We start from the raw sequence: 9,191 nt of genomic DNA on the forward strand, positions 1-9,191 counted from the left end.
CTGTTGCTAGCGAGATTATTAGACGGACGGAGTACCCGAAGTGAGAGTGGGTAACGGCGGTCTGGGTGGTCGGCGGGGTAACGGGTTCTGGAGGGGGGGGTCTCTTCTCTCCGGAGGCGCACGCCCTCTTTACTTCAATCCACACCAGGATGGGGTTACGACCCCAAATGACTCATGCAACAACGGTGTGAACTGGACGCGTGACTCTAGAGGGAAGGATATGACCTCCTTTCCAACACCCCAGGGGATCGGCCCCTGGTGACGGGTAAGCTTGGCAAATGGCGATTGACCGGGTGAAGACCTCGGCGACGGGGTAATACCTTCGTCCTGTCGAAGCGGTATTGTACCGTGTAACGACCTCGGCGACGGGGTGATGACCACCGTCTTCTTGCCGCGGCGCGAGTGCCGGGTAACAACCTCGGCGGCGGGGTAAGACCTCTGCCTTTTTGATGGGACCGGTCAGCCTGGTGTTTCAATAGACTGCTGGGTTATAACCTCAGTTTTTTCTCTACCCGGGGTTACACGAAATACGGTGCCAGGTCACGTCCACGGCGATGGAGATAGGGAGAATCTTGGGGTCCTGGTGGGTGAAGACCTCACCCAGTTGGCCGGGAAATGCCTCGGCGGTACAGGGTTATGACCTCCCTGTGGGTAACAACCTCACAAACGGCAGGGTAATGCCTCAGCGGTGACGGAGTTACAACCTCCTGGTGGGTGAAGACCTCACAAATACTGGGTGATGCCTCAGTGTTTTGGGATAAGACCTCTGGTGGGTATTATGCCTCACCTGTAGTGTTCCGGGTGATGCCTCGGAGCGGAATGGCCCTCTGGCCGCTCAGCACGGCCTCATATCCTGAGCGATCCCCACTCAGCGGCCGTCCCCACCATGATGTGGTGACGGTGCTGCCGGTGTCGCTCGGAAAAGTCATCGGGTGTATGGTCGGTAAGGGGGTTTGCTTTTATGCTCACCTCGGGTAATCTTTACAAACTCCCCTCTTCCTTAGACGAAAAGGAGGGTCGAGGAAGGCTCGACTCTCCTTCTTCGTTTTATACATAGATATATTTATTCATACCCTTTTTTTTGTGTTTATACATTTTCATTTATTTCGAAACTTAAAACTAAGAGGGGCCGAAGCCAACAATAGTATTTAACTCTTTAAATAAAATGCGACTAATTAATTTATTCAGTCTTTAATCATGGACTGTTTAACCTTAAATTTACTGGGGCCTTAGCCAACAACTTACGATAGTAATTGCACACAGAAATAATCAAACTCTAGAACAAATCCATTAGTCAAATAATTAAGCTTGGAATCTAATAATTATAAGTACAAGGCAATTTAGCAACAAATAAATAAAGTAATCACACTCAGGGTCCAATGACTCTATATAAAAAAAATAGGGCAATTAGCCAACAACTTACGCTAGTAATTTTTTTCAACAAATGCAATAGTTAAACTCAGGATAGTTATAAAAGCAACACAATTAGCTAACAATACTAATATTTAAACACTTAGATGCGAGAGGGTATATTCCTCTTTTCAGTCTTCTTTGGTTTCTTTTTTTTCTTCCGCTTACTGTTTTCTCTTTCGCATGATTCCCTTGCGGGTGACGGTCACCTGGTACCCCACCCCATCAGCGTCTCGTTCGAAGTAACGCCGCCGATGACGTCGGTGACGTCGTATGGTTTCGATGGTCGCTCTCGGCAGCAATGGCCTCGGTGATGGTTGCCAGCTAACGAAATTTGTCATGGCGGTCAGTGGTGGTCTAGGTGTAGGCAGACCCCTTATTGGCGTGGGCACATATGGTATAGCGCTACTACTACTGGCTCCTGTTGGCTCGTACGGGTCGTTCTCATCACTAGCCATAACCCAGTTGTATGTGGGTGCTGCCCTTCTGGCGCGGGGGTCATTGGGGTGGCTCTCCACAAAGCCAGTAGATAATTGTGATCGAGCAACGTGCACTGGTGGTGGCGGGCGCCATGTGTTCGGTTCTTTAGTCTTCTGTATTGGATCTAATGGTGGAAAAGATGGCGTCGCAGGCGGTGGTGTACTCGCGGTAGACACAGGTATGACTTTTGTGGGGGTCACGGTTCCCACTGGTATGGCTGTCGCTTTTACTACCTCTGTGTCTACCTCCATGGTCGTTACTTCATCTTCTGCACGGGTTGGTGTATTCGTTCGTGGCGGCTCGATCCTGGGCTCATAGGAATGGTCAAGGGGAGAGAGAGGGTCCGACTCGACCATACTGCATCCTATCGCCTCCTCTATCTGTTCCTCGAGGGATTTCTCCAACGGCCCTTTCTTAGGCGGCGTCTCCTCAAATAATTCCCGTACCACGTTCTCGTTGGGCGTGCTCTTCTGTGGTGGGGGTGAAGTTGTGGACGCTCCCCCTCTTCCGTTGTCACTGATCTTGGTTTTTTTATTGCCCTGGGTTTTCAGTTTTTTCGCTTCCTTTCTGCGAGCTTTCGGGTCTGGCTCTGGGTTTTTCCCCGTCGGCTCGCACATTTTAATGCCTTGTCGGTGGTCATCTCGCGGTCTTGCTATGCGTTTCTTTGGTTCTGTTGGCGGAATTTCCACTGGCGTTGGTGTGATTGTAGGTAGCGGTTCGGCGACTTCTTCGAACCGTGGTTCCTCGAGTACAGTCAGTCCATTAGGATCCGTGGTCATCTTGAGATCTGTAACAGTAATTTCTATTTCTATGTTCGGGGTGTGGGTTAGGGGTTTCACGTCTTTTACATGGGCACGTGAATGATTTCCAGCACTATCACATAATTCCAGCACTTTGTTGCCGTGTATTTTTATTACGGTGTAATCACCCTTAAATCTGGGCGCGAGCTTCGCGGAGAAATCATTCGCGGCCGATGACAGTGTGTGTGACCGCTTCATGACCTTGGCTCCCACTTCGGGTTTCCAGTGTCTATGGGTTTTGTTAAAGTTTTTACTCTGCTTCGTGTATGCGCTTGCCAGATTCACTCTCACCACTGAGTACGCGTCGCGCAAAGACTCTAGTTCTGTTAACCGATCCCCCTCTTCCTGGTCTTTTGTTTCTCCCACCTGCTGGTGTAGGGTAAGCGGTGGGTCTAGTTTTCGGCCATGATTCAAAAAAGCGGGGGAGTACCCGGTTGCTTCATGTATACTAGTGTCGTAGGCAAATGTAAGCTCTGGTAGTCGGCGGTCCCAAGTTCTTTGTGACTTCTCTATGTATTGGGCAATCATTGTTTTTAAAACTCGGTTAGTCCTCTCAACGGGGTTACATTGAGGAGAGTATGGTGGTGTCCTCTGATGTCTTACGCCGTAATCTTGAAGGAGTTTAGTGAACTCTCTGCCCACAAATGGCGTTCCGTTGTCGGTTATTACGATCTTCGGACATCCAAACCGTAACAGGACATGCTCTCTAAGAGCCTTTACTATTGGAGAAGCCTTAGCTTGGCGCAACGGTTGGATTTCAATACACTTCGTGAATTTGTCCTGTATTACCAGTACATATGAATGACCAGCAGAAGAACGTGTCATGGGCCCTACTATATCGGCTGAAACTATTTGCCAGGGGTCTCTCGCATTCATCGTCCCCATCATTCCTGGTTGTTTTGTCGACATACTCTTGAATTGCTGACATGAAACACAGTTCAAAACGTATTTCTTGATATGTCTTCGCATTGATGGCCAATAATAATGTTGAGAAATACGTGCGAATGTCTTGGCTATTCCTAAATGTCCAGCGGTGGGCAGGTCATGGTTTTCTTTCAGGACTCTGTCCCGTAGTTCTTTGGGGACGCATAATTTCCAAGTTCTGTCCCGGTCACCCATGTGTAAACTATGCCATAGGTGGCGATACAGGTGCCCGTGTTCTAATTTATAGTCTGGCGCTTTACCGGGGTTTTCTTGTACTAACTTGACAGTTTTAATGTACCACGAGTCGGTAGTTACGATTTCTACACTGCATAAAGTTTCTTCCGAGGGATCCTCCTCCTCTCCCCCTTGGTTTAATTCAATAGGTTGACGAGAAAGAGCGTCAGCAACTTTATTCAGCTTCCCCTTGCGGTAGGTAACGGTAAAGTCAAACTGTTGGAGGTATATCCCCCATCGGGCCAGCCGTCCTGCCGGACTTTCCATTGACTGCAGCCACTTTAAAGACTGATGGTCGGTAACGACCTCAAACTGATATCCTTCTAGATAAGGTCTCATCTTTTGTATACCCCATACTACGGCCAGACATTCTTTCTCGGTTGTGGAGTAATTTCTCTCATTCTTATTCAATGTTCGGCTTGCGTAAGCTACCACGTGCTCCCCATCCTCAAGGGTCTGGGTAAGGGCTACCCCTAACCCCTCATTGCTGGCGTCGGTTTGCAGTGTGAATTGTTTACTGAAGTCTGGTGGGGTTAACACTGGTACTTCCTGTAGTTTCGTTTTCAGTGTTTCAAACGCCATCTGTTGCTCCTCCGTCCAATTCCATTTTCGGTTCTTTTTCAAAAGTTTAGTCAACGGAGCGGTAAAATCTGAACAGTTGGGTATAAATCGGCGGTACCATGAGACGACTCCCAGGAATTATCGGACTTGTTTTATATTTATTGGTGTTGGTATATCCTTGATAGCCTTTGTCTTTTCGGGATCGGTCCTGATTCCCTGCCTGTCCACTAGGTGGCCTAGGTAGGTTATGCTTGGTTGCAAGAATCTGCTCTTCTTCGTGTTGATTTTTAATTGAGCTTCATTCAGTCGGCGGAATACTTCTCGTAGTATTGTTATATGCTCCGGTAAATCTTTTGTGACCACTACAATATCGTCTAGGTAGACGAACACATGTGGTTCTAAATCAACACCTATTACTTGGTTCAGGAGTCGTTGAAACGTGGCGGGGGCGGAATGTAATCCAAATGGCATTACCTTAAACTGAAAGAGTCCCCTCCCGGGTACTGTGGAGGCGGTTATTGGCCTGCTTTTTTCGTCTAATGGAATTTGCCAGTAACCATTTTTTAGATCGATGGTCGAAAAGTACTTTCCATTTCGCAACTTATCAAGCGTTGCGTTTACCTGGGGTAGAGGATATGCATCTTTCTCCGTTACCTTGTTGACTTTCCTGAAATCGATGCAGAACCGGTAATCCTTTGTCTTCTTCTTTGCCAGGACGATGGGTGAATTCCATAGACCGTTTGCTGGCTCAACGGCGTCCTCGTTCAACATGTTGTCGACCTCATCATTGATGATTTTCAACATGGCTGGATTCTTTGGTGTGTAATGGAATTTAGTGGGTTCTACCCCTTCCTTTACTTTGATGATGTGAGTTGTGAGGTGAGTGCGGCCTGATACCTTTTGGTTCTGTGTCAGTTCTTCTTCGATTATCGCCCATGCCCAAGAGAGGTCTTCGATTGACTCGAGCTCGTAATCTGGGTTCGTAACGGAATCTGGGTTCATCTGGATTTTTCGTGAATTTAATTTGATAGCCAATTCGGATTAAGTTGTCCACCCCTAGCACCATCTCTCTTGGCATTGTTGGCATGATTGCTACTTCTAAAATGAGTTGTCGGTCGTGGATTCTCGCTGGTAATATGGCGGTCCCTGTCACTTTGACCTTACGGCCATCGGCCACCCGTGCCACCCAATCCTGTAGTCTACACCCCTCCACTAGATTGTTCTTCTTGAGGTATTCCCATAGATATTGGTTGATACATGTTCTAGTGGCACCAGTGTCGACGAGTGCCCATATCTTTCTATCTCCAATTTCTACACCTAGAAAAGGACGCACGTCGGTACCTTCTATGTTGTAGAGTGGTGCGTGGCACTCGATGTTGTTTGGGCTTGGATTGTAACTGGTATTGGTAATGATAGAGATTGCGGTACTACTGATGGTTTCTCTATTATCTGCCGTTGTGGAGCTCGGCTGGCTTTGCCTCCGGGTCTGACAGGTGTCGCTGCTTCCTCTTGTTAGTAACAGTTGTTCTGCCTTTCTTGTTTCTCGGGCCGGCCTGCAGGTGTCACTCCGGCCCATCTCTCGTTTCCCGTTGGCGGACAGGGACAGTCCCGGGACATAATGTCTTTTTTTCCACACCGTGAGCAAAATAAGACTCGTGGGTTTTTACATTGTGGACTGTAGTGACCCCTCTGTCCGCATCTTCAGCAGCACTCGCCGGAGACGTATGGCTGATTGATCATTGCTACCACCATTTCCTTTCTTTTAGGATTTCTTCCCTTATAGGCTGTTTCGGGCATGACGGTGTTTTGTGACGGTGGTGGCTGCTTGAACTGTCTTTTCGAAATTTCAATTTTAGTAGATAAGCAGGGCCGGTTCTGGATCACTCTGCAATACCGGCCAAGTCAAAAAGTGGGTTCTGATCCGCACTAATTACCGACCGCGATAACTTTGACGATAAGTTACCGACCGCGATAAGTTATCGACACTGATAAATTATCGGCAGCGATTTTTTTTTTTACCGATCCTGATTGGTGATAAATTATCTTCAGCGATAATATTATAATTATCAGCAAAAAAAAATAACCGTAGAAAAAAAAATGGCGATGATGTGTTTCAAGGATGTTAGATGATTGGGAAAACGTTTTAGAGTAAAAACAATTTCTCTTTCAAGTCAATTTTTTTTTTTTTTTATTAAAAAAAATTATAATATATTTTTTCTTTTTTATAAAAAAATAATGATCCCTTGAATGATGGTTCCCAAGTAGCATTAATCTACCTGTAAGAATCAAAATTATTTGCTTTAATAACTTTTTTCATATAAGTAAAACTAGAAAAACTAATCATAAAACAAGACTTACAGTATCATAACCATCATCATAGTCAGTGGAATCATCATCATAATTATCATCGTCATCAATTGTTGGAGGTGAAGGAGGTAGAAATTCTACCTCACTATCCTCCGATGACACAGTCGCTGGAGAAGGAGGTAGAACTTCTACCTCACTATCACTGTCTTCGACAGTGATGATTTCTTGGCTTAGAGGTGGTGGCACGACGGAGATGTCTCCTTCTATCCGGAACCATATGACGTTACCGGGGAACGTTAGGCAGGTAGCCGTTACGCCACAAAGTGTAAGGGTAGCGCCTTCTATCCCTCCCGTCTCTTCCCAATGATCTTCAAGTGTCATTAGAATAATAATTTCTAGGAGGGTGATCGGTAGGTCGAACCAGGCCTCCGGAAAAATAAAAGTGCACATCTTTTTCTAAAAAGTAATAACGATTATGATAGATTGTTTTCAAACTTAAAAAAAGAAAAATTCTCCCACTTGATAAATTATCATTTAACAATTTATAAAATTCACAATTACACTCAATAAATAATTATATTAATGCATAAAAATTAAAAAAAAAACACACTTTTTATACTTGAATGAAGCAAAAGTCACTACTTACTTGGTATGGTTTGATCAGTTTGACTGTCGAAAATGAACTAAATATTTTGTCCTATGCATCATACACCATGGCTAAATGTTTATATTTTTCAAAGAGGCCAATGGTGAAAAAATCATTGAACGATATTGATTTAAATCTATATAGAGAGGCCTTGATCACATCACTCAGCATCAAATTACAGATAAAGAAAAGAATTTGACAACAAGAAAAAATTCTCACTAAAAAAAAATTTATAAATGACATTTTTTCTTTTTAATTATTAAAATAGTTTGTAAACGATCTCTACTATGGATAAATAATTTTAGACACATATTTTTTCGATTGGATTTTTAATTAAACGCGTTTTCTTTGTCGCTCATGCCTCTGCTATCTTCTTTTCCTCGCTCCGCCACCGCTTCCTCACTTTGTCTATACTTTCATTCTCCGCTAAGAAGCTGTGATTCATGCAAGAGTTGAAAGGGCCATGTGTCGAAAAATAATCGACTTATTTCATTTCATTTAGAAACGTTAACGTTTGACTCAGTCGGTCGACTGCATCATATTTTCCTCACCCTTATCTCTTTTTCACTTTGTTTATGCTCTCATTCTCTGTTACTTATTGAAGTAAGACAGAATACATATCATGAATAATCAATTGAAATATTTTATTTACTGTATGAGTAATCATAACTAAACGTATTTTAAATGTAAAAAAATTATTGAAACGAAAAATTATTATCTTTTTCATTTTATATTTTCTGAACTATGATTTATAATTATTTACGTTAAATGACTTCTTTAACAATAATAATAAGATTTTTATCTTGAGAAAGAATTTTTATTTAAGAAATAAAAATTATACATTTTTATTTTATGTATTTGAATGAATGAATTTTTCTTTTTTACAATCAATACAATTAATTCTCAATGTTCTTGTATGATCTAATGACATGTAATGTTTGTAACATTTACGATGCAATAAGATATCTCTATCGAGTTGTAAATGTTCCGGTAATTTATCCCAAATATCGTCGATGTATTCTGGAACAATCTTCAAGAAAAAATACTTTGGAAGACAAGCAATATCTTCACTTGACATTTTTGTTATATTTTTTAATAAACAATACAATTTGAATGACTTCTCAAATGGAGTTTTTTCATGAAAATTCACCATATACCATGCTTTTAGAATTTTTACATTCTTTTCTGCACATTTTTTATTTTCTCCATTATGCACCCCACAATCTCTTAGATGATTCATATCCAGAACATGTAGCGAAGGACATCCAAGCTCATCCAAATTAATTACAACTTTTGAGTTGTCAATTAAACTTTCTAACCATTTTTTCTTTTCATCTCCTTTCACGTAAATACGGTCTCGATCTTTAACAAGTACACGAAGAATGTATGGAAGTTTATCATATGGTATTGTTCCAGATTTCCATGGAATGCCATGATAATTACGTATCAACCACGAATTTATGCATTTATATTTTTCAGGTAAATATTCCCACTGATATGGCGGTTTAAAAATTATCACTGAAATGTCTTCCATACCATCACTATTATCTTGGATTGTAATAGTCGCCAATTCTTTCACTAAAAACTGATTATTTGGCTGCTTGAAACCTTGAACATCCAATATCATTTCCATGATGTGCTCAAAAATTTGTATACATGCCAAAATGTAAAACCCAACTGAAAAGTTTTTTTGGTAAATCATCTATTTATATGTTTATCCCCACTTTAAAATTATAATATCTAATTTTATTGTTTGATCACTACAACGATTGTCTATAAAATTATATTTTTTTCATTATATGTAATTTTCGATAGTCTGAAATTTTCAG

This window comes from Chelonus insularis, unplaced genomic scaffold, assembly GCF_013357705.1.
Source record: "Chelonus insularis isolate UGA/USDA-ARS -01 unplaced genomic scaffold, ASM1335770v1 contig_109_pilon, whole genome shotgun sequence".
Classification (NCBI taxonomy): Eukaryota; Metazoa; Arthropoda; class Insecta; order Hymenoptera; family Braconidae; genus Chelonus; species Chelonus insularis.